This window comes from Telopea speciosissima, chromosome 9 (assembly GCF_018873765.1).
Source record: "Telopea speciosissima isolate NSW1024214 ecotype Mountain lineage chromosome 9, Tspe_v1, whole genome shotgun sequence".
Lineage (NCBI taxonomy): Eukaryota > Viridiplantae > Streptophyta > Magnoliopsida > Proteales > Proteaceae > Telopea > Telopea speciosissima.
The window spans coordinates 37972910-37999712 of NC_057924.1; the positions used below are offsets into that span (position 1 = coordinate 37972910).

Here is a 26803-nt window from a genome sequence, read left to right on the forward strand (position 1 = left end):
TGTCCTAGTCCAAGCCCTGGGAAATAGTCCATGTTGTTCATCATCTTCAAAGTTGTCTTACTCTATGTGGACGAATATTCGAATGGGATTATTCCTTACTTCTGAGGTCATTACATCGATTGTCCCAATCTCAAACCCACCTAGCTGGGTGTCTTCTGAAGTCTCTACTCCTACCTCTATGCTTGCCAAGGTGTGGACTACTTCTGGGTCACTGAAGATAGTGATCATCTTCCCTTCATGGATAAACTTTATTTTCTAATGTAGGCTTGAGGCCATTGCCCCAACAAAATGCAACCAAAGTCATCCCAATAGTATGTTGAATGATGCTTGAATGTCAATCACTTGAGACTCCACTGTGAACTGGGTAGGTCTGACTCGGATATCAGTGGTCAAAACTCCCAAAACTTTCCTCCTTGTGTTGTCATATGCTTGGATCTTCTGAATGGAGGGCTTCATACAAGTGAGGTCTACCCCTATGCAGTTTGCAGCCTTGAGAGGTATGACACTGAGAATGGATCCGTTATCTATCAAGACTTGGGGAACCCGATCCCATTGCATTCTATTGTAATGTGCAATGCCCAATTATGATTCTTTCCTCTAAGTGGCAGGTCATCATCGAAGAATGAGAGAGAATGTGTAGCATAGGTAGCCCCTATGATGTTTGAAAGTTCCTCTGGACCCATTTCTGTCTGCACCTGAGCTTTTTTAAGTGCATTCAGACTGCTTCCCGATGTGGTGGAGAAGCCATCAACAACCCCCAGATGGAGATGTTAGCTTGCATCTTCTTCAGTTGATTCAACACTTGATTTTCTGGCTCATACTTGCTTTGAGGTAAGGCAGGTGTGCAAGGTTTCTCTACAATCAGACGTTTGTCTTTGAAGCGCTTTCCACTCCGGTTCTTTGATAGGTCAAATTCTTTTCCCTTGATAATGAGCTCTACTAGGCACAGCTAATCATCTTCTAGCTCACTTTCAGTGATCACAAGGGTTCCTACCATTGGGCTCTTCCTTCTTGGGTAAATGACTTCGCTCCCTGCCTTCAAGGCAGCGATCGTCTTTTGGTCCTTTCGAAGAATCTTAGAAAAGGCTTCTTGCTTCCCATAGAGATGCCTGACAAGTTGGTCATACTCTGGTTTTCTTGGGCCTACTGGCATCATCTGCTGGATCATTTCAAAGATCTCACTAGCTAACTTTTGGAACCTCATGGCTTCAGCTAAAGATTCAAAATGTTCATCTTCGGATGTTTCTTCATCGCTGGAGATTACTGGATGAATATTCTTTGTGGGATCTCTTATTTGATCATCTGTGTTGATGTTGTAGAGATAGAACCTATCATGTGCTTGTGCCCATTCGTGATATTCTTCACTTCCACGGTCTTGAGACGCTGGAGGACTTCCACACAAATTGCTTGCCAGAGCGAACATGAGGGTGACTGCATCTTCCAATTCCTTCATGACTTGAGGCAATGGCCATTTTTCTTTCATTGGTTGCTGTCGGTTCAGTTCTTCTTGGTATCTTTTGTCTGAAGGCACTACTTTGAAGAGAATTTGATGAATTTTATCGACCATTCTGAGAATTTCTCTTGTTTTAAACGGAAGGACCATGCTCTTGGCCCATAGACTTCCTCATACTGGTTGATAGCAGGTTCTTCCTCTATTTCAGATGCTTCACTCGGTAGTCCACTACCGGTATCCTCATCCATTACTTCATTGTCTAGACTTTCACTGGATGCTTCTTCATCGGACTGTTCTTAGGGAGTTTTGTTGCCTGGGTCAGTTTCTTCTCCTCCACTGCTATCAACAGGGTGAATTCCTTTTATTGGATTAAAATACAGATCTCCAGTATTGATGTTACTGACCCAATTTTCCCACACCTTTGGTGGTTCCACGTAAGGGAATTCATCTGAATATAACATAGGATCTTGAGGTGGGTTCCCAAAGAAATCCTTGGTTAAGGCAAGATTCAGTGAAGCCATGTTTCTTAGCTCATACAACATTCTTTGAAGTACATCTTCTTCTGTTGGTAACTCTATCTTTTCAACATGGTCCGCCAAATGACCGCACACCATGTTTGGGAAGCTAGAAGTAACTCTATACATGATGTCATGGGTTGTGGATATTAGCTCAAGTATGTCTTGCACTTGGTAGAAGATGCTCATGCCCCATCTGTCAAAGTCCTCTTCTTTGACAAACTATGCTCTTGTTGGATTTTCAGGAGACCTTTCTTCTCCATTGCTGTTATTTCCCTTATCTCCGGGAGGGATAGAATGAATGAAATCAGTTGGGTCTATTCCATCGTCGTCTGCTCCAATGTTGTTGATCTTAGCTTCAACGGAGAACTCATCTTCAGGTTGTGGCCCAAAGTCTTCTTCTTCACTATCATTGGTATTCCTCCCATCTGGATAAGGAAAGTGTCTCCAGAGAGAGTCTCACCAATGGCTAGTGCAGATATGGCTTGAATCAAACTTGGCGTGACCTCTCAATAATTTCCATGTCTTCATTAGGTGGACCTCCTCTAATGGGTTGAATGTGAATCGCTAAGTCAGTGTGTTCCTCTTCATCTTCTAAATTTTCCACATATGTCATGTGGTTGATCTCATAATCGGTGAACCCAAACTTCTTCAATTGCACATTAGGTCCAAGGCAATCTAGCCCATTCTCTAGGTATTCCAGTTTCATCATTCGGTGGTCAGAGATCAGGCCCCTCCCTCGGTCACACATCGTCGTTCACCGTCTTTGAACTTTCCATTATAGTTGGTTCTTGAACAATAGACACATACCATCATCCTTTCTACTCTCCTCTTACAAGCGTATCAGCTTCGACCACGAAATGGTGTCGGTTGACTTGCTATCATTTCTTCTTTGTACATGTCTCTTTGGAAATTATTGATGTTGGTCCTTGCTTCAGCTAGGAAGTCCATCTGCCACATGTGACACACCTTATCCCTCTAAATTCTCTTTAACTCCTTTAAGGGGGCCCCCTACTGCTGAATCAGAGTTGTTGGGTCCAAACCCATTGTCCCTTCTTCCAAAGCATTCACAGATCCTAAGGACGTTCTTGGGGAGTTGAGTTCACCTTCGTCATGTAACCCCTTCAGGGTGGTGAATGCTTCCAGTATCTCGCGCAGCTGAGAGTAAAGATATTTGTGATATACTCCATGCAGATTCTCTAGGATTAATCCCACTTGCTCTTCTTCCAATAGGTAGGGTTGTACTTGTTCAACTTCTTCATGGAACCTTTTGACAAAGTTGGAGAATCCTTCATTTGGCTTCTGCCTTAGCATCTCTAGTTCTTTTCTTTTCTTCTCATTCTCCTTGGCTTGAGTTGCTAAGATAGCCCTATAAACTTGAGCATCCATCAGCCTCCGTTCTTGCTTGACGGGTTGAATCAGGACCGTCGGGTCCTTACAAGGAACATCCTCTTGTACCATGTTCACTCTATGATTTGGCAAAGGGTTAGTAGTTACATTGGGCTGTTTTTCCACTTTCCACACTATCTTCACTGCGTCAATTAGATCTTGTATAGCATGCTCGAGATGTATGCATTTGTCAGTTTGGTGACCTTTCTAATTGTGATAGAAACAATGCCACTCTAGCTTGTATCCCAGAGACAGTTGGCCAAATCTATATGTCTAGGTGGTATGACATCCCATACTCCTTCCCTCTTGAGCTTGAAGAAAAGGCGGGTGGGAGTCATATTGCCAAAAGTAAACTATTTGGGAGAAGCTGACTGTTCTGCTTGGATAACCAATGGGGCAATGGCCGTCGGTGAAATCTTCTTCTCAATGTATAGAATAGTGGTGATTGCATTCACTTCGGGACCCTTCCCTCTTCCTACTCAGTTGTTCTTACTAGGATAAGATCCAGAGATCTCCTTAGTTGAAGCCTGGGCTTGCTTTCCCTTAAAGAGCTTGTCCTCAATTCGCCTTCCCATAGCTATGAGTGCTCTAAAGGTTTTGATATGCTGACAGCAGAGGCAGTCATGGTACTTTCCATGCAAATTCTCTAGTATCATTTCCACTTGTTTAGCTTCATTTGGATGCTTCCACATCTGAGACGCCTTCTCACGAAACCTCATGATGAAATTAGAAAATCATTCGTCAGCTCCTTGCCTTAGGGTTTCCAACTCACACCAAGTGATGTCTACCTCAGGGTTGTAAGAATACTGCTTGGTGATCTCCTTCACCACCGTCGACCAGGTTTGAGTTTGAGTTTGGTCCAATTGAGTAAGCCACCTCAAAGTTGATCCAGCTAACGAGTAAAGGAAGGCCTGACCCATTTTATTTCCATAAGCTCCCATGACTTGGCCACAATAATGAAGATCTTTAGGTAGGCTTTTGGGTTCCCTGTCCCGTCAAACTTGTCAAGTTTCCATTTGAAGTCTTCAGGTATTCTCCCAGTTAGGAAGAAAATCAAATCATCTTCTGGTTTCGCTATTGTCTTCCCTTTCACAGCAATCTCCAGTTTTTTAACTTTCTCCCACATCTGTTTTTTTCTTTCAGTTTCAGGGGAATCCTGTGGGGTGTTGATGACCACAACCTCTTCCTCCTCTACCATAACTTTGGGCTGTATTCGAGGTATTGATGTCACCCTAGGTTCTCCGGGGATTTGTGTTCTGTCCCCTCAAGGCTGACCTTGCATTCCTTGAACCGTCTATGTAACTAACTGCTTCGTCTCAGCCACCTCTCTACGCATGTTGATCATTTCTTGACTCCAAACTCCTTCTGAAGAACCAACCTCTGGTGGATCCATGGTACTCATCAGAGGGGGCGACTTCACTGATGGGCTAAGACTTCTATTGGACGAAGAGAATAGAGACTAGCGGAGGTCGGCCCGAGTCAATCGGCCGGCCTAATGGTCCCGAGTGGGAAACAAGGAGTTCTTCCATCTTGGAATCATGCCTTGCAAAGGTGAAAGATTATTTTAGAATCTTAATTGACAAACAAATTTTTGTTTTTCATCTTTTTAATTTTTTTTTTTATCTTTTCTTTTATATATATATATATATATATATACATATTTATGGTTCAATTTACAAAGCAGATATACAAACAGTGGTTGGGTAGCGTAACGATCCATTTCTAACCTCGTAGTTTCGTCTTACTCGGGGTAGTCGGTGGCAAGGTATATATCCGAACCTAGGATAGTTCCAAGACGATCCCCAAGGTCGATATAATCTTACCACAGATCCTTCGTTGCTTGATGATTTCGAGAGGTTAATTCCAATTCGTTAAGGGGAGGCCTAATCAAGGATTTCTTGACAATCTATCCATTATTAATATAGAATATCTTTCATTTTGAACTAATCAAAGCTCCATCATTGGCACAATATCCTGGGTAGTGCATCATTTTTCGAGGGACTATTGAGGCTACATCTTTTTTTTTTATACACCACCTCGAACAATTATGTTGCTGTTATCGAGGGACTATCGAGGGACAATCGAGGGATGAATTGAGCTCTTTCCCATACCAGGTAAACTATATTAAGGAGGATATACTAATGAAAACCTCATTTTTGGCACACCGAAGGGTTCCTACATTAGTTTGTGGCGTATCCTAATCATATATGATCTAATTTTCTACATGATGCATGCAATAGGTGGGCTAATAAGACAGAAAAAGGCTACCCTTTACAGAACTGGTATACCTATCGCTCATGGTCGCGAATTGCCGGCACGTGGTTCTTTTAATATACCTGGAGAGTAGGTCACACAATCTCAGAGTAATCAAGCTAGTGCCCTTTTTGAGTAGCGGAGTACCCCACAACACACTAGTGAATACCCTCGTCGATGATTTTCTAAACTTGTACAGTAAATATCAAGAGGTGTGGCTTTGCTGTGAATTACCCATGTCTACCCATGGGTCCAATGACTAACCACGGGGTTGTGTGTTTCCATGAAGTGTGTGTGTGCATGATAGTGGTGGCGGAAGCACGTATCATCCTATCTCATAGTACTTAGTATGATGTGCCACACCTCCTCGGGGATAGAGGCACAACAGGGAGTACCGTTATCATTTGATTTCACTTTGAACATAATGCATGATGCAGTTAGTACATAAAGGGGGTTAGCCAAACATGTTATCAATCAAACAATGCAGAGGGAGAATATTCTTGCGTTCAACGGTAGCATTTAGTGTTGAAAGCTTGACCATCAATCCCCAATGAAGTCACCACTATGAGGATCCGTTTCCTCCCGGAGAACCGTGTTTCCGCAGTTCGATTGGGGGTTTGGGGTTATTGCTCCTCGGTTGGAGCAGGAGAAGGAGTGTGTCTTCTCAAATGGTTATGATTTATTTATCAGGGGATGGAGGTCATGCAATTAAATGAAATAGAGTCGCCAGCTAGGATTAGGGCCTAGGATCCACTGGTGTAGCCCTATGAAGGCTATAGGACTTCCTTTTGTCTAGTCAGAGATTCGAGGTAAGCGGTCAGGTTACGAGAGTGGGAAGGTGTTAGGCACCCACCTTGCCCGGGTAAATCGGTCTTTCTACTAGATGTTGGTTTACGAATATTCTCCCTTTATAAATGTCCTATTCCCACATGTAAGGCTGTAATGATGCGCACATAATTTAAAATTAAACTAATTTAAATTAACTACTATATACTACACGAAAACAATTTAAAAGTCTACATTGTTACGAAATTAAAATCCAATGAAATAAGTAAATACCTGTATGTTTTAATCCAATGCAATTATACGGGATGGATCGCATCCCCCTGCTCAGGTGGAGGCAAAAGACCCACTATGACCTATGTTGGATAGAGTAACGGCGTCTGTAGGGTACTCACCTGGATGTCAGACAGAATAACGGCGTTGGAGAGATAGTTACTTGGATGTCGGGCAGTATAATGGCATCGGTAGGGTCGTCACCCAGATATCAGGCAGAATAACGGCGTCGAAATGTCGGGCACTAGGTCCTCAAATAGAATAATAGCATCGAAAAGCTTTAGACGCTAGACATTGGGATGTCGGACAGGGTGGCTAGGCCATAGGAAACCTTGGGGGTTTGAACAAAAATGGGTGATGGAAGGCGGGTTCTAGGGACCTGGACTTCGGACAGGGGGACGAGGCTTGAAGGCTCGAAAACTTGAAATCGGGTTGGGGAAGGACCCCAAAAAAGGAAAAAAAGGAAAAAAATGGAAAATGGAGCTCTTGGGTGACCGCTCTCTTCAACTTGGGACCTTATGAAAATGAGGGGTGGAGGGGGCTATTTATAGGCAAAAATGGTGCCTAGTGGTGCCGCAGCGAAGTTCGCAGCATTGTGGGGTGCGAATAAATGGAGAAAAATAATTTTTTGAGGGGTGCAACACTACCGTGTGGCACCACAGAGGAGTTTTTCTACAGGTTGCGGCACTGCCGAACGGCTTTGCAGTACAGCGCCGAGCCACGCGTGGCACTACCGTGCAGCGTCGTGGCCATGCATGTGTTATCATGCGAGGCTGCCATCTGGAGCTGCGGTGCAGGGCTGCTGTGCTGCGCTGCGGCCATAGGCGGCACTGTCGTGCGATGTCGAGGTGATGGGTGGTGCTGTTGTGCGGGGCCATGGTACTGGATTATGGTGTGGGGCTACGGCTTTCAGCTCGGGGTCATTATGCGGGGTGGGCCTTTTGGGATGGGGCCGTCATGCAGGGCCGCTCCTTTTGGCATGGAGCCGTGCCTTTTGGTGCTGGGCGGGGACTTTTAGCGGGGGACCACCATGCCAGGCCGTGGCTTTTAGCGCGGGGCCGCCATGATGGGCTATGGCTTTTAGCGAGGGGCCGCCATGTAAGGCCATGGCTTTTCATGCGGGGCCCCCATGCGGGGCCGTGGTTTTTTGTATGGGGCCGTACCGAAGGTGCCAGAAAGTGGTGTTTTTTGCAAGGAATAGGGGAGAATGCCTGGGATATTCTGAAAAGTGGGGTTAGCGAGCATTGCCAGTCTTCCACATTCGGTTGTCATCATCGCTGGGGGTGGTGACAAAATTCAGCGTCTACATATGGTCAGGTTTTTCAATCAAGGTTTGTACTGGTTTATTGGACTAGTCTATCCAATGGACTAGTGGCAATCAACCTATTGCTCAAATGCAATCTCGGGGCTAGAATTGCACGGCTCACAACATGGATCACACAAAAAGACTCCACACAAGATGTCCTAGTCCCTGGGCTAACTAGGGTTGCATTTGGTCATGGTTTCTGGTAGTGGTCGATTGGTACTAGCCTATCCAATGGACTAGTGGCAATCGACCAGTACCTGTACAGCTCGAGAAATTTACAAGATAACACTGTAAGGCTTGGTTCTACTGATATATTGCTCTCAAGGATGATCAGGAAGTAGAAGTGGGTTATATGTATGATATCTAACATGTCTAAATGGGATTATTGAACATGCATGGGGATTTTGGAATATATAGCTTGCATGTCCAACATTCATGGTTGCACATACATGGTTCAACAGAATCAGATTGGAAGAGAGTTCAATTAGCTTGAAATCAAAACTGTTATGCACATTTGGTCATGAATTCATCATGAATTTAGAGAAGGGTAAACCATACACCATGAATCTTGTTCTAAGCTTGCCATAGACATGGAAATCGACCATCTAAGGCTGGAAATATTAGTCACAACATGTAATTACCATGAAAAGGGTAGATGGAAGGTCAAACATGGCAGATTCATACATGCATGTAAGGATCCTAGTTCCTAAGCTAACAATACATGATCATTACACTAGTAAACATGAGAAATCATGGTTGCACCACAAGAATTGGGAGTTGGTCATGCATAGAACTTAGGAATTAGTATAGGAAGAACAGAGGTAATTAGAGGGTTGAGGACAGTTACCTAGACAGCCCAAGCACAAGGGGTGAGTTCTAGCTCCTCCTCCCAAGCTAACTCTTCTTCTTCTCTTCTCTTCTCTTCTCTCTCTTTTCTCTCTCTTCCTCTCCACGAAATGAATAGGGATGGGAATAGAGGCTTGGGGTTGTATATATAGGCATTAGCCTTAGGGCCTGTTTGACTAAAGTTATTTTGGCTGGAAACACATTCTAAGTCCATTCTATATGTACATGGCTAATAAGTGGGTCCCCCATGGTCACATTTTTGGGACAATATTCCCATGGGTCCGTTTAGGTGCGGGGGAATGATTCAGGCTGCGAGACACTGGGCCCCACTCAACAGAAGTGAAAATCACATGTGACAGTGATCGTGTTGTTAACCGGTCAAAAATAAAATCCTAAATTAATCTAGCAAGTAGCAAGTAAGGGATCGATCTATCGGGAACTGGAATGCTAAATTACTAAAATGATTAGATGAAAGTGATGAAAATTAAAGTGCAACAAATCTGATTTTAAAGTACGAATCGAAGCTAACAACGATATGCAAATACGGGAGAAGACTATCTTTAGGATTCGAATCCCCAATGGGCTGTCATTCACTTTGGTTGTATACTTCGGTTTATTATAACCATAGGCCTAATGATACCACAGAATATAGGGTTCCACCTAGGTATGGACTATCTTGACGAGTACTATCGTCCTTCACTTATAGGGCTTGGCACGGTTAGTTTGTTCAGCTATAATCCATCATCGGTACAACCACATAAGAACAAAATACCATTGTTTGAATGAAAAATAATGAATCACAGAAACAGAATTTTCCAACTAAATATATTTATTAAAATTATCCAAATAGGGATGGGGTCTTAACATCAAGCAATCAAGAATACAAACCAGAATTTTAAATAGCAAACACCATTAGTTCATCTACACCTAAAGATAGAAAGAACTTAGCCGATCATAGTGCTAAGAGATAGGGGGCAGCAATGGTGATCTTCTATGCAGATGAAATTGTTGGCTCGTGATGGGGCTGCAATGCGTTGAAGACAAAGCTATTGAAATGGAGATGGAAGGGCTGCTCTCCACTTGGGCTCCAAAGATAAAACATGAAGAAGAAGAAAGGGATTGAGAAGAAGAAGTATGGTGGAAGATGGAAGGGGTTTTTATATAAATCGTGGATGGAAGGGAGAGATTGTGTGAGATTTAAAAGTTGGAGAGATATTAGAGAGAAGAGAGACAAAAGTGGAATGGAATTAGGAAAGAAGGGGAAGCCGTGGGTGGTATATGGAGGGAATTAGAGGAAAGAGGGGAGAGAGTTTAGGACAGATTATGTTTCCCTTTTTTATTTATCTTTAAGAGAGAGGGATTTCTTTAAAAGAGATGGGATTTAGGAAGGATGGGAAACTGTAGTGGGATGAGAGAGGAAAGAGAGATTTTAGGAATAAGAGAAGAAATAGGAGAGAGAAAAGAGAATTAAAAGAAGTAGGAGAGATGGAAACCGTAGAAGGGATGAGAGATTTGGGAAAAAAGGGACAGAAAATAGGAAGGATATTGGAAAAAGGGGAGAGAGAAGAAAGAGAAGAAAAAAATAAAGGAAAGAGAGGGAGAGAGAACTGTGGTTAGTCTTCTTTTACTGGCCTGACCGACTCGAATCAATTGGGCTTTTGATCCGGTTGGTGTGCCAACATCCCAAATGGACGGACTCATCAGTCTGCTTTTCCCCAGGTCTAAACGAGCCTCTGATCTTGCCCCACCAAGCTCTGGGAAATTGGATAAGCGCGCACCGGCTTGTGCTTCCTAGTTGGCTACCATCCTTATTGCTAAAGTACCTCCCGTGTTCCTTGTAGTCTCCTTCTATGACTGGACGCGCTTTTTCTCTTTTAGGGTGGATGCAAAACCCTTTTTTTCTTTAGTTTTGACGTCAATTGCCGGTAGATTCGGAATTCAAGTAAGGAATGACAAATATGAAAATAAGGGCTTCTGTTTGTAAAATTTATGAAAAATGTCGACTGATCAATAGGCGGGGACGAATTATAGTAATTTGTTCCAATCCGAGACATAAACAGAGACAAGGGTAATCTTTCTAAAAAGGCACTTTCTAAAGGACCCAATGTTTTTATAATTGATCTACTTTGACATGAAATGGATAGATTATTTCCTAATATCTCTAACTCGTATTTATGAGATTCAAACCTCAAGAAACTATTAGCGGCGGAAAATTAGCCATAGTTGAAGAAGAGGGTGAGAAATAACTTAGTTTAATCTGGACCAATCTCTACAACCACTCTTCTTTCATCTTCGTTCTATCTCTTCTTTCTCGTCCTCCTCATTCTAACCCAAATCTATTATATTTCTACAACAAGTAGGATAAGATAAATAAATAAATATAAATAATTGGGAAGGGGGGATAATTTAACCTAAAATCTAATTTGTTCAAAACCATCTTTTTGAAAATATCTCTCCATCCTGAGCCTGGATGGACCCAATCCGAGAATTAAAGTTGCTCCAATTAATATTCCAGATGATATGAGCCCAATATCGGATATCTTCTACAAATTTTCCAATTTTTTGAAATTATAGTTATGCCCTTGGGTCTGGTGAAACTTCTTCCCATCTCGCCCTTGATCACATGTGAGTCGATCCATGGGTAGACAAGTGCCTAGATTGCATCAAGTCCTTCCATTCAGCATCTTGTATGCGCATGATCCTGTAACACCCTTTTTACATTTTTACCCCTGAGACCAAATTCGGTGGAACTAGGTGGGGACCACCCCTTGAACTCGAAAATACAAGAGGTCTTCATTAGGTCAGGCTTGTGTAGCATTGAGCTCCTCCAACTTGGTTTTCTCAATTTAGGCTTTAGAAGTGCACTTGTCATCCAATATTTCTAATATGCCAAAAATACCCCTATACCTTGAAAATACAAAAAAGTACCCGAATACCTCCATTCTAAGCAGATTAAAATGCAGAATTACATGGGATATTTTCACACATAAATGTGCTTATCAAATACCCCCACATATGGGTGTCAATGGGTCGGGTTGGGCCGGGCCTGCCTAAACCCTGACCCTGACCCTAGAGGTCTTAACCTAAACCCTAACCCTGACCCAACCCTGGTAGGGTCAAGAAACCCTCAACCTTGACCCGACCCTGCCAGGGTTTTCTCTGACCCGGCCCGGCCCGACCCGACCCTGATAGGGTCGGGCAGGCCCTGATTAATCCAACCCATCTAAGAAGGGTTTTTTTGGTTTTTGCATTTCTAAGTAGTGCTCTGCAACTTTTGCAGTTTGCACCAAAGAAATTATTTGGTAGCAGAGAGTCTTAAGCACAGTTTGCTGCTCCCTATTTGGGTACATATGGGTGAAGTAAGTATATTACACTAGTTTCTGAGCAGAAATTTCTTGTCACTATTGATATCTGGAATATAATTTTTGTTTGGGTTTTGAATGTAGTTGGTAATTAGAGAATTGAAGGGCTGATCTAGAAGGTATTTTTGACTCTAACATTATGGCAGGAGAACAAAGAAGAAGGAAAAAAAGAAGAGGAGAAGAAAGAGGTAAGAGGCATAGAAGAGAAGAAGAAGAAAGAAGAGGAGAAGAAAGCTGAAGAGCCTCAGGAGATCGTTCTCAAAGTTGATATGTATTGTGAGGCTTGTGCTTGGAAGGTCGGCAGAGCCCTAAAAGGATTTCAAGGTCTAGCCCCATTTCACACTTCAATTCCCCTTCTCTGTATTAATTTTTTTTTTTTCAACTTTCTCTGTGTCTGTGTGGGGTGAGCGAGAGAGAGAGAAAGAGAGAAAGCCCTAAATTTTAATTACAGTAGCTTATGAACCCTTCTTCTGCAGTTGTTTAATTATTGCACAGAAGGATGAACTGAGATAGAGAAGGGGAGGGAACGAACGTACCTCTGTGAGTGAAGAAGAAGGCTAGTCGAGGTTCGGAGCTTGAAGAAGTATGAGTTTCGGATTAGGCGATTCAGTTTCTGCAAGTTTTGTGATTTTCTCAGCCTACATAAAACAAAACAACACAAAATAAAGATGCTTATGAGAATCAAAAATTTTCTGAGTGATGCAAAGTTCAACTACTGAGTGAGTACTCCCTAAACTACCTTGATGCAAATCTGCGAAGGAGGAATCGAGGAAGAAGAAGGCTAGTTGAGCGGCAGCTTTCTCAGTTTCTCACTTTCTCGTGGATGAGGAATGAAGGGTGAAAAGTGAAAATGAAAAGGGAAATAGGGAATATGGGATTAGGGTATTTTGTGGGCATTTTGGTATTTTCTTATATATAAATGTTTATAATTAAATCACGGTCGGGTCCGGGCCAGGCCGGGCTAAGACCGGGGCCTTAACCCTGACCCGACCCGACCCTGCCAGGGTCAGCCAAAAAATCAACCCTAACCCGCCCTTCGGGTTGGGAAATCAGGGTCAGGTCCGGGCCGGGCTCAGGGCGGGTTCGGGCGGGTTCGGGCCAGCCGGGCATTATTGACACCCTTACCCCCACACTTAGATTTTGCTAGTCCTCGAGCAAAAAGAAAATAAAGAAAACAAAATAAACCTAACTCACTTTCGTAGAAATCTTGGTTGCACTTAGCATGTGCAACAAGCCTTTAAACCCCTGGGTTACCCCTAGTGGATGAGTTTTGTCTTGTGAGTGTTTGCAGGAAATATACACACAAAATTCATGATAGCAAGTTTCAATTTTGACAATGGGTAAGAAGCACATACCAAACCCGAAACTAAGATGTCTACTTAAGATCAAGAAGGCAAAGGTACCCCCACACTTAAACTCTTAGTACCCAATATTAATTCTAGCAACAAGTACACATCCTAATTAGGGAATGTCCCCATATCTTCCAAACACCACCTTACTTAAGGTAAAACCACTCATGACGTCAAGGGCACCAAGGACTTTAGGCTTCGGAACATTTTTGACCATACAATTACACCAAGGCAATGACATTTCTTTCTTTCTTTTCTTTTTTATTTTTTTTTTATTTTTTTCACAATGAACTCCATTTGTACTCCATTATTGTTCCTTAAATGCCATGCAGGGTTACTACATAAGACACATGAGCTACTTGGTAGCTTTGTTTCTTACATATATCCACAAGGATAGTGATGCTAGAGTTCTTTTTCAGAGGTTTCACTCCAAGGAGTGTTGATCAAGTCACCTCGCTTCCTGAGGCGGAGTGCCCTGTCGAGCTCCAAGGACTTCAACTCTTACTTTTATTTATTTCTTTTTTCTTTTTCTCTCTTTTTTTTTATTTTTATGTAACGTTAAAACTAAACTTGGTTTCAGCTCCTAACCAAAAGCTCAAAGAAACACAAGACAGACAGGCGGTCCGTCTCTTCAAACAAGATGGGGCTCTTATTATCTGAGTCAAAACCCACCTTAGGACACATACTAGCTACTGTCCTCTCAACAGGGTTTTCATTATTTCATATTAGGGTTCCCAAGTCTCTATCTCCTGCGTTTCGCATCAACGTAACAGAGAAACATGTAAAACTTACCAAAAGCCAAAAAATAAAAATCTGCCAATTAGTCTGACACCCCCCCCACACACTTAAAGTATGCAATGTCCTCAATGCATGCAGAAGAATAAAAATAGAGATCAGGGAAGGAGAGTATCGAAAATCAGAAATATATGGCAGAAAAGTGCATCCAGCAATCAGTAGCAGCTACCTAAAAAAACAAAAACAAACAAGCACAAAAAAAAAAAAACAAAAGAACTAAAGAAAAAATAGTTGGTTGCCTCCCACAAAGCGCTAAGTTTAGAGTTTTCAACTAGACTCAGAATGACTCACGGAGGGTCAAGGATCATGTCACGCCCCCAACCCAATGAAAGATATTATACAATAAAGGGGGTGACTGGGACAACACGTGTCATCCCAATACCTACTAGGATCACAGGTACAGTATCCCGAGCCACAGTCCACCCTGTCATCAAGTCATGATAACAACAAGGAACGTACCCAGATGGAATAAACTGTTCCAATTATAGAGTTAGCATAAGCAAAATTAAATTAAATTATATGAATTATAGAGCATCGGTTCTTTAATGATAACACATAGTACAATTCAATGTTTGTAACCATTCATTTCTCTCCTTATAATTAAACATAAAGTTTATACATGATTGTGGGTGAATACAGAAATTAAATAATAACTCACGCCACTTGGGTATCATTCTTGGGTGTATATCGACATCCAAGTCACAGCCACCAGCTCCACTTGATTCGCATCCAATGGTGCTCATCAAGAGAATACCTGCATATCAATTAAAAGGAGGTTGTGCAACGGGGTTAGCTACACTAGCTAGTGAGGGAGCAAAGGGGAATGCACATACACACAAACACGCAACTTCAACCAATATGATGCATGCTAATGTCAAATTCATTTTTCACCTAACACACAAATCTATAAGTCAAGTGTATGCTACTATAATAACTTATGAGACACTGAGGGTCACTTAACTTATCGTCCCAAGGAAACCTCAATTATCACAAGGAAGCCTACGCTGGTATAAGCCATCAGACGACCCAGTGGCAGACCTCGATAGCCATCATTATCCCTAACCTGGCCTCTCCCACCTCCATAAGTAACAGATGCTCAGACTATCCAACATATAAACCTCTGTTGGCAAGGGTCGTAGCATAAGGGAGCAAGCATCCTAGCCAAAGATATACTACATGCAAGTCCTATCGTCCCAAAAGGTATTCTGGGTGCATCAACATCCCATTCCATCTAGCAGCTGGGTACCAGCACGGCATGACGCATATAGATCAGGATGACAGATAATAAATTTCATAATTAAAATTGGGGTTCCAGAACTGGTACACCCGACACCGTCACCTAATACATTGGTGAGAACAATATCACATTCATAACAGTTCACATTTGAGATAAATAATGCAGTGCGCACAATGCTAATATTTTATATAATGGCATGATCAAGATTGATTAATTTATATATTCAAACCCAATAAAGTCACCCAAAACCCACTCAACGTACTCAGGTGTCACCTGGCGTGGTTGACATGAATCTCACCGGTGCATCAGCCATCCATCGAGTTGGATAGCTTAAAATATAAAAGCAATCATCAAAAGATGTATAGAGGGGTCCCATGTTATGCCCCCAAGGTTAAAATCAAGTTTCAACCAATACAGCACGAGCGGACTCACGGACGAAAGCAACAGGGTGAGTCCGTCCCTGACTCCGTTCAGGCCAACAGGTCAAAACCCAAGGAGCGGATCCATAGACAGAACTTCTTTCTTGGATCTGGTCCTGCATCCATTCAATTTTTGAGACAAACCCGAGAGCGGCGGATGCGCCATCTTAATCCGCCCTTGCATCCATTCGATCTATGAGACATACCCGAGAGGAAACAGACCCATGGGCGGAGGCAACAGAGTAAATCCGTTCCTTCGTCCATTCAGGTCTAGTCACTGGGATTGCACTGGATGGACTAGTGGACGGAACCATAATTGGTGAATCCGTTCATGCGTCGATCGAAAATCTTTTTTGAGATTTCAAAGGGCTTTCCTTCCAGCTTGAAGCCTGGAGTCCACCTTGCACTTAGGGTTATGGAGGGGGTGTCTTAGGTCGCCCTAGGGTCACTAAAACCTAGGCTTACCTCATGGATCCAAGATCTCATAAGGATTTGGTCCTATTAGGTCCAAAGGTAGGGTTTCATGGTTTAAAACTAAGGGTCCAGCAACAATGGCTGCAATCCAGCTCATAGCAACCTTTTCTATGGTTTGGTCAGCACCATTTGAGCTCCCTTTAGGGTTAAACCTCACCTTGAGTCCCAAATGGAACCCTAGGTTAGCTCAAGCTCAAGGAATCTATCAAAATGGAAATGGAAAGATGGATGTACCAAGGGTTTAGATCATACCTCGGTGAGAGGAGATCCAATTCCAGCCGTAGCCAGCCTTGAAGATTCACCTCCTTTTCCTTCCTCCTTTCCTTTCCATCTCTTCTTTTTCTTCTTCTCTTCAAGCCTTGTCCAGACAGCAAGAGGAGGAGATGTGGGGCAGCCAGCCATCTTGGCATGGCTTCCATCTTCTTCCCTTCCCCTCTCATTCCTCTCCTACTTCCACTTCTTCTTCTTCCTTGTCTCTTCTCCTCTACGGTTTGCTTGGGAGGGGGAGAGATAAGGGAATATGAGGCTTATCTCTTGTTTTAAAGACCATAGGGGCCTTACGTCTTATTTTTTAGGTACCCCTAAAACACAAGTTAGTATTTTGGGTTTAATTAGGCCTTAGGTCTTGTTTGGCCCATGTCATAACCCATTAGGTCTAGTTTGTTAGGACATGTTTGGGTCCATCCTATGTCCTATAAAGTACATTAGTTCTTAGGCTTTGTATGGTTTAATCTAGGATATAAAATCCATTATTTATTTTAAGTTGATTATTGTGGGTCCACTTTCATGGCCCAATTAACCAATTAATGGTAAGGGTGGGGGTCCATCTAGTTCAAGGGTCTAATTATGATGTTCGGGACACAGCGATGTGGGTCCCACAAGAAAATACATCAAAAGGTCAAGTAACTGCACGGGCGGATCCACGAGCAGAACCAATCAAGTGAGTCCGTTCGTGACTCCGTTGCTGCTGTCAGGGCCCACACTTCGAGGAAAGTTGCATGATTTTGACCCATATTTCCATGGCTTCGAGGGGATACTTATAATAAAATACTAGGTTCAAGGTCCTAAGTGTTGACCATAGCCACCATGGCATTACCCTTTGGTAAGGTTCAATTTCCCCCGGGGCATTTGGGTATATTTCGGGCGTGTGGGTGTAACATCCGCCCAACCTTATTAAAATTTTGTCCCCAAAATTTGACGCGTCCAAAGTCTCAACGAGTGAGGACTATTAAATAACAACACCTTTAGTCACCCACTACATGGACTAAGTCAAGGGTTTAATTAAGGTGGGGCAGTGCCTACATGGCACGATAAGTAAGATTTTATAATTTCTTTTCCTTCTAGGGTCACATTACCATGGGGTGTGGTTCCCAGTAACCCTGGGCTCCATTGGGTTAAGAGCTGATGATTACAGTATCCCAAGGGAAATAGGGCCTCAAATACTAAATTAAGTCATAAGGAACGAAGGTTCCTTAGGTCTTCCAGATCAGGTCGGTATTACACTCTATCATCCTTAAGTTATAGGGCTAAACTTATCTAGTCCCTAACATTAGGGTTCATATTTGAATACTTTCACTTCGGGTTATCTCATTACCTAACCCAACTTTAGAATGATCTAGAATATTGATGGAATCTCCTATTGTTCACTCCCAGTATGGAGGGAACGCATTTGGTGACCCATTACCCTATTCATATCTGTTGTTGGAGAAGGTCTTGTTACATCCTTCAATTTCAGCTTTCAAAACCTTATAACCCTACTCCGTCATCCCACAGGGGAAAGTCCACCTTAGTTCTCTTTCAAGAATCAAACAATCTTCTAATAGTTTCGGTTTAAGTCAATTCCTTTAAGTAAGTTCCAATAATTAACCTACCCGGTCATTGTTAAATTCATTACCTATTAACCCATGATTAACTTGACTAAGGTCGGGACTCAAACTAACCAACATAGTAAGGCCTAGGCAAGGTCACATTTGTAGTGCTAGAGAAATTAGTCTAGCCACACACTAGGGTTTAAGGGGTGTATTTATTTTATTTTATTTTTAATTCACACATATACATAAGTATAAGTTTAATAATTACCTTCATATCCCTAAGGTTGTATCTGTCACCTCGATAAATTCACAAGAACAAGAAATTCTTAGGTACGGTATACTAGGTCTTTTTGGAAAGTCTAAATACTACCCAAGGCTCCAACTATGAGTCTAAACGAGGTTTGGATGGCCAAGTAAAATTCTACATAGAGTTGTCATTAACCTGTGAGGTGTTACAATTGACCTTTACTCATACAATGCTTCTATTGACCACCCAAACTAAATCATTTAAAACCAGCCTATTAATTCTCTTTCTTATTATCTAACTTCGAGTTCAGATTCTATACATCTCATTAAGGGTTTCTACACTGCATAGGTCTAGGCTTCCTATCCATAAATTTTGATTCATTAAATTCATGGGGTTTAAGGATTTTCATCCTCAAAGGTAACTCTCCTCCTTTCACGTAAGAGGGGAGTCACAACATACACTAATTCCTATCATCTCTTACCGGCTTAGCCAATTGGTGCAGGCCCTAACCTTTCAATTTTAAGGCATTAAACTAGATTTGAGTGATCTCCATGAATGGGTCAAACAACATGGGTGTTAAAACTAGGGTATAGGCACATAATCATCACATATAGGTGTGGCCAAAAGGTCTAAAAATTTGGGCTCAAAATCCTAAAAGAAATCGGACGAACTCACGGGCAGAATCAATTTATGAGTCCGTTCGTGGCTCCTCCACAAGATTGGCAAAGCGGACTAACGGGCAGATGTAGAACATGAATCCATTCGTTCATCCATTCTCAGAAGACTAAATTGTGTAAAAATACTGAGGTGATCAGATCTTCAGAGGGACTCATGAAAGTGGATCCATTCGTTGTTTCGCGCAGTTTTAAGAACAAAATTTTAGAATTTTGTGTTGAACGGATTCACGAGCAGAATCACGATACATGGATCCGTTCGTGCGTTCGTTCCCAGAATTTTAATAAAACAGAGCCACGAGTTTCAAAACTCATTTTGGCTCTAAAAGAGAGGGACACACCCATAGGAGAAAAACTGCCACAAGGAACTTTCGTCCAAGCATCCTTGCCCTCCCTTGGTGGTTTTTGGCAAATACAAGGCCTAAAATCGATCTCCTCCACTTCCAAGGTAAGGTTTTCTTCTCATTTCTCCTTTCCTTTTCTTTTCCTTCCCATTTCTAGGGTCTTCGTGATGGTGTCTCTTCATATTCCTTTCCTTTTTTCTTGGATTTAGGATAAACCTCTCAAGTTTGTGATTGTGTTTTGATTTTGGTTGCATTTTCATGGCCATGTACACCAAGACTATGCCAAAATCGATTGGGTCTAGGGTTTTTGGGTTTGAATCAAACCCTAATCGATCAATGGCACTAAGTTAGTGGTCTCTTGTATGAACATTATGTATTTTATTGAATTTAAAAATCTTTATAAGAATTTTAGAGATTGTTTGTCATGTTTGCCATGCCTAGTTGAATTTCTTAGATTATTTCTAGGTTTTTGTTGGGATAAAATCCTTAAACTCTCAATGCTATAGGAAAACTCTTCAAAGGTATGTCTATCTCTTTATATGCCCTAAAATCTCATAGAAATTTATTCCATTGATATATCCTCAAGAATTTTTTCCTTATTCATGTTGTTGTTAATACAATCCTTGGAATTTATCCTCTTTTTCCTCAAATAATTAATTCCTTACCTCTTGTTGGGGGGGTCTTTCATTCACTCACTTGTTTGTTTGGCATTGATTGGGATGTAAAGTAGCCAAAAGCACATGTTGTTAATATCAACCTCATCCCTTCATGTCCTAGGGATCTCATATGGATTTTATATATGTATTGATCTTGTCTCTTTTCCTTCACTTTAAGCAACTCCCCAAGGTATCCATGTTTCATCTTCTCATTGATTAATCTTCTCATCTAACAATTTCCACATCACATAAGCATGTTGCTTCTATAATCTTATTTGCCATTCATATTGCATTCATTCCATTTGGCTTACATTTGTCATCTTCTTTTGGATGGTGTCTTGTGTGTAGGAAAATAGCTATGGCTCCCAAAAGAAAGAGGGATCTAGCCATAGTGCCAGCGGCTCTTACAGCCTATAATGTAGGGAGGTTTACCTCGGCAAAGATCGAGGGAATATTCTGGGAACACCTCCAAGATAGGAAAATTTTAGTGGAGAGAGATATAGTAGTGGAAGAGCTTCTGGCCTACAAGGTGGGTGCCAGATTTGACAAGCTGAAATGGAGCAGCATGCTGACTCACCCGGACTTCTACTATCCCACATTGGTCAGAGAGTTCTACTCCAATCTGGTGGTAGTAAGAGAGGACGATGATGGCTTCAAGCTGACTTCTTTTGTGAAGGGGGTCACCATTGCTTTCAATGAGGTGGAGTTGGGGATTCTTCTATATGTATCTGCAGAGGATGATAGGATCTATCATACCCCAAGTAGTGATCCTAACAAGTGTTTGTCTCCAGCAGACAATCAGAAATTGTTCAAGACACTCACCAACAACAAATATGATGAAAATGAAGATCTCTCCCGGTTTCCTCCTTCACAGTGGGTTCTTACATTCATAGCCAAAACCAATTTGGCTCCTTCCAAGGAACACAGTACTCAGCCTCCTAACATACTCCCTGTACACTGGCCAGCATATCAATCTGCTACATGTGATCATCCAGCATATGGCTCGTGCGGTGTTAAACCCTACCCGCAAGAATACTTTACCATATGGTAGACTGCTTACCTGGGTCTTTCTGTATTTTGGGATTGATCTCGACCATAAGCCCAAGGAAACAAGCACTGAGGGGCCTTTTGGGTTCAAGGCCATATAGAGGATGGGATTGTACTGTGATTATGATAGTTCCAGGGAGCAGGTTAGATATGGGGAGGGTGGAGGACCCAGAGATATTGATGATGAGGACAATGATGATGACAATGACATCGAGTTCACGGTCTCCAGACCATTTGCGGCAGAGACTTCTAGTGCACCAGAGGGAGGTGGAAGTGACATTCTACTGGCTATCAGACGATTGAACCTGACGATGTCGGAGATCTTCGATGATGTCAAGAAGCAGTTCTCCGCTCAGGGTTGACGTCTCGAGAGCGTAGAGAGAGGAATAAGTGACATCAACACCTTTCTTGGTCGTGGTGGCGGCGATGGCGTAGAGGATTAGCCCACCTTTCTCTCCCTTCCAGAAAATTTGAAATTACTTTGATCAGACTTCTCTTTCTTGTCTTTTGATGGATGTTATTGGAACTTTTTCTTAGTTTTCTTACTTTCCTCTTTTCTCTTCTTTTTTTTTTTTTTTTTTTTTTCTTATTAGTTCATTTGGGAACTTTTGATGGTGGAAATGTATATTTTGATCTGGGATGGATAGAATCGTATGTTTTGAGTTGGGATAGATGAAATCATGTATTTTGTGTTGGGAGAATCACAATCACTCCCAAGTAGGAATTTGGAACAAGTTGGAGGTTAAACTTGGTTTTATATATATATATATATATATATATATTCCTCTTGTTTGGATTATTGTTGATAATTGTGGATTGGTTACATTTGATTTCATTGTTTATTATGAACCATCTTATATAATTGCCCATCTATTTCCTACTCATAATCCAACAAAACATCAACATGGATATCACTTAGCAGCCTATGTTTCAAGTCCTAAGTTCTATGTTCACCTATTATCTTCTAGGTTCTCATTTCACCACAATCAGTTTTCTCCTATGTCTGCACACACTGATTTATGCTCTTGAGATTTTTAATTTAGAACCTAATTTGTAGAGAGTAAATCAAGAGGTTACGCCAAACTGTGGTTGATGCAGAGCATCATTGCACTGATATCACTCTGTCATGCCCCCAACCCGATGAAAAATTTTATACAATAAAGGGGGTGATTGGGACAACATGTGTCATCCCAATACCTACCAGGATCACAGATATAGTGTCTTGAGCCATAGTCCACCCTGTCATCAAGTCATGATAATAGCAAGGAATGTACCCAGATGGAATAAATCGTTCCAATTACAGAGTTAGCGGAAGCGAAATTAAATTAAATCATGTGAATTATAGAGCATCGGTTCTCTAATGATAACACAGTACAATTCAATGTTTGTAACCATTCACTTCTCTGCTTATAATTAAACATAAAGTTTATACATGATTGTGGATGAATACAGAAATTAAATAATAAATTACGCCACTAGGGAACCATTCTTGGGTACATATCGATATCCAAGTCACAGCCACCGGCTCCACTTAATTTGCATCCAACGGTGCTCATCAAGAGATTATCTGCATATCAACTAAAAAGGGGGTTGCGCAACGGGGTTAACTACACTAGCTAGTGGTGGAGCAAAGGAGAATGCACATACACACAAACACACAATTTCAAACAATATGATGCACACTAATGTTAGATTCATTTTCCACCTAACACATAATTCTATAAGTCAAGTGTATGCTACTATGATAACTCGGGAGACATTGAGGGTCACTTAACTTACTGCCCCAGGGAAACCTTAATTATCACACGGGAGTTTATACTGGTAGAAGCCATCAGACGACCAAGTGACAGACCTCGATAGGCATCACTACCCCTGACCTGGCCTCTCCCACCTCCATAAGCAACAGGTACTCAGACTATCCAACACATAAACCCCTGTTGGCAAGGGTCGTAGTATAAGGGAGCAACCATCCTAGCCACAAATATACTACATGCAAGTCCTATCATCCCGAGAGGTATTTTGGGTGCATCAACGTCCTATTCCATCGAGTACCCGGGTACCAGCACAGCACGGTGCATATAAATTAGGATGACAGATAATAAATTTCATAATTAAAATTGGGATTCCGATACCGGCACACCCGGCATCGTCACCTGATACATTGGTGAGAATAATATCACATTCGTAATAGTTCACATTTGACATAAATAATGCAATGCGCACAATGCTGATATTTTATATAGTAGCATGATCAAGATTGCTTAATATATATATTCAAACCCAACAAAGTCACCCAAAACCCACTCACTGAACTCGGGTGTCACCTGGCATGGTTGACATAAATCTCACTGGTACACCAGCTATCCATCAAGTTGGGTAACCTAAAATACAAAAGCAATCATCAAAAGATGTATAAAAGGGTCCCATGTTACGCCCCCTAGGTTAAAATCAAATTTCAACCAAGACAGCACGAGCGGACTCACGGACAAAAGCAACAGGGTAAGTCCATCCCTGACTCCGTTCAGGCCAACAGGTCAAAACACAAGGAGCGGATCCACGGAAGGAACTTCTTTCTTAGATTCGTTCCTGCATCTGTTCAATTTCTAAGACACACCCGAGAGCAAGCAGATCCACGGATGGATGCACCATCTTAATCCGCCATTGCATCCATTCGATCCTTGAGACATACCCGAGAGGGAACAAACCCACGGGCGGAGGCAACAGACTAAATCCGTTCCTTCGTCCGTTCAGGTCCAGTCACTGGGATTACACTGGACGGACTGGCGGATGGAACCATGATTGGTGAATCCGTTCGTGCATCCATCAAAAATCTTTTTCGAGATTTCAAAGGGCTTTCCTTCCAGCTTGAAGCCTGGAGTCGACCTTGTACTCAGGGTCATGGAGGGGGTGTCTTAGGTATCCCTAGGGTCACCAGAACCTAGGCTTACCTCATGGATCCAAGATCTCATAAGGATTTGGTCCTATTAGGTCCAAAGGTAGGGTTTCATGGTTTAAAACCAAGGGTCCAGCAACCATGGCTGCAATGTAGCTCATAGTAACCTTTTCTAGGGTTTGGTCAGCACCATTTGAGCTCCCTTTAGGGTCAGGTCGAGTCCCAAATGGAACCCTAGGTTAGCTCAACCTCAAGGAGTCTATCAAAATGAAAATGGAAAGAGGGATGTACCAAGGGTTTAGGTCATACCTTGGTGAGAGGAGCTCCAATTCGAGCCCTAGCCAGCCTTGAAGATCCACCTCCTTTTCCTTCCTCCCTTCCTTTCCATCTCTTCTTTTTCTTCTTCTCTTCAAGCCTTATCCGGACAGCAAGAGGAGGAGATGTGGGGCAGCAAACCATCTTGGCATGGCTTCCATCTTCTTCCCTTCCCCTCTCATTCCTCTCCTACTTCCACTTCTTCTTCTTCCTTGTCTCTTCTCCTCCACGGTTTGCTTGGGAGGGGGAGAGATAAGGGAATATGAGGCTTATCTGTTCTTTTAAAGACCATAGGGGCCTTAGGTCTTATTTGTTTAGGCACCCCTAAAACACAAGTTAGTCTTTTAGGTTTAATTAGGCCTTAGGTCTTGTTCGGCCCATGTCATAACCCATTAGGTCTAGTTAGTTAGGACATGTTTGGGTCCATCCTATGTCCTATAAAGTACATTAGTTCTTAGACTTTGTCTGGTTTAATCTAGGATATAAAATCCATTATTTATTTTAAGTTAATTATCATGGGCCCACTTTCATGGCCCAATTAACCAATTAATGGTAAGGGTGGGGGTCCATTTGGTTGGAGGGTCTAATTATGGTGTCCGGGACATGGGGATGTGGGTCCCATAGGAAAATAAATCAAAAGGATAAGTAACAGCACGGGCGGATCCATGAGCGAAACCAATCAAGTGAGTCCGTTCGTGACTCCATTGCTATTGTCAGGGCCCAAACTTTGAGAAAAGTTATGGGGTTTTGACCTGTATTTCTAGGGTTTCGAGGGGATACTTATAATAAGATAGTATGTTCAAGGTCATAAGTGTTGACCATAGCCACCATAGCATTACCCTTTGGTAAGGTCCGATTTACCCCGAGGCATTTGGGTATATTTTAGGCGCGGGTATAACGAATCAAATTATACCAAGGAGCCGGTTTAGACGAAGGTTGGGGAGATATAGTTAAAAGGGGAACCTAACTGTCCATGGTGGCCGTTCTAAAGAGGGTGAGGAATCTAGCAAAGTATGCACCTCTTCAGTGTGTGCCTCAGACTCATCTCCATGCATCACATAGTGCTGTAAAGGGTCATCAATAAGCATTGTGATCAGCCACAACTTCATCTAATAAATCCAATGCAAAGCACTCTTCTTCTCTAAAGGAACCCTAGGGATGCATTGAAGATGTTGAGCCTACGCTTCTTATTCCCAAAAGAGATGTCCATGGCACCCGATCTACAATTTAAGCAAGCATTCACAGTAGCTAAGAAGGGGCGCCCTAAAATGATAGGGGGAAGCTTGGTTGTAGTGGCTGTATCCATATCCAGGACAAGAAAGTCCACAGGAAAGTACAATTCTTTCACCTTCACTAAAACATCTTCTAACAACCCACGAGGTGTTTTGATTGAATGATCAGCCAACTGAAGGATAACCTCAGTGGGTTTCAAATCTCCTAAACCAAATCTATCATAGACTGAATTAGGCAAAATATTCACACTAGCCCCTAAATCAAGTAGTGCCCTACTTATGGAGAGATCTCCAATGATGCAAGAAATAAGAGGCACACCGGGATCCTTAAGCTTAGGGGGTAGGTGGCTGGAAATTATAGAGCTAACCTATTCAGTCAAATAGATGGTTTTAGGGATTTGAGTTCTCAACTTATGCTTTTGGGTGCAGAGGTCTTTTAAAAATTTAGCGTAAGCAAGAACTTGCTTAACAGCATCCAAGAGGGGGAGATTGATGCAAACTTGTTGAAACAAGTCGATCATCTCTTGCATCTTTTCACCCTGTTTACCCTGAAGGGGGTAAGATGGTGTCCAAAGGGCTTGGGGAAAAGGGACTTTTGGAATGTAAGAATCAGGTGATGGTTCCTCCACAATAGGAATGTGCAACCGCTTCCTTGGGAATTGATGAGTGGGTTTAATAGGTGGTGTTTCAGTAGTGGGATCATGAGTATCTACATCACCACCGGATTTCTCTCGGGTTGACTCAGCCTCTCCTTGACCTTGAGAAAAAGTGGGCAACGTCCCATTATTGGCTAAGGGTGCATCAGGTTTTTCTACCCTTTTACCACTCCTTAGGACTGTGATAGGCTGGACTTACTCTTTCCCTGGACCCATTTGACTATTTGGGTACCTATTGGCTGACTCGGTAATTGGTCAGCCTCCCTCCTGCTTATAGCATCAGCTAGTTGACCCAGTTGGTTCTCTAGCTTATTAATGGACTGAGTATGTGAGTGTAGCAGCTATGTGTTCTATTCGAGCCCACTTAATGCTTTTAGCACCTTCTCCTCAAAAGATTGATTCTGTTGGGGTTGAGGGTATGGTGGTTGTCCACCCTTATAGACATTAGATTGAACATTAAATGGTGGCCTATAT

At 42.2% G+C, this 26803-nt stretch overlaps 1 long non-coding RNA gene across 1 annotated transcript; it reads left to right on the forward strand.

The window, feature by feature from the left end:
- The first annotated feature begins 209 nt into the window (after positions 1–209).
- On the forward strand, positions 210–12562 carry LOC122640800. The gene is made up of 4 exons (XR_006329753.1): positions 210–220; positions 8514–8519; positions 9943–9950; positions 12393–12562. It is a non-coding gene; the product is annotated as an uncharacterized LOC122640800 (long non-coding RNA).
- The last annotated feature ends 14241 nt before the right edge of the window (positions 12563–26803 follow it).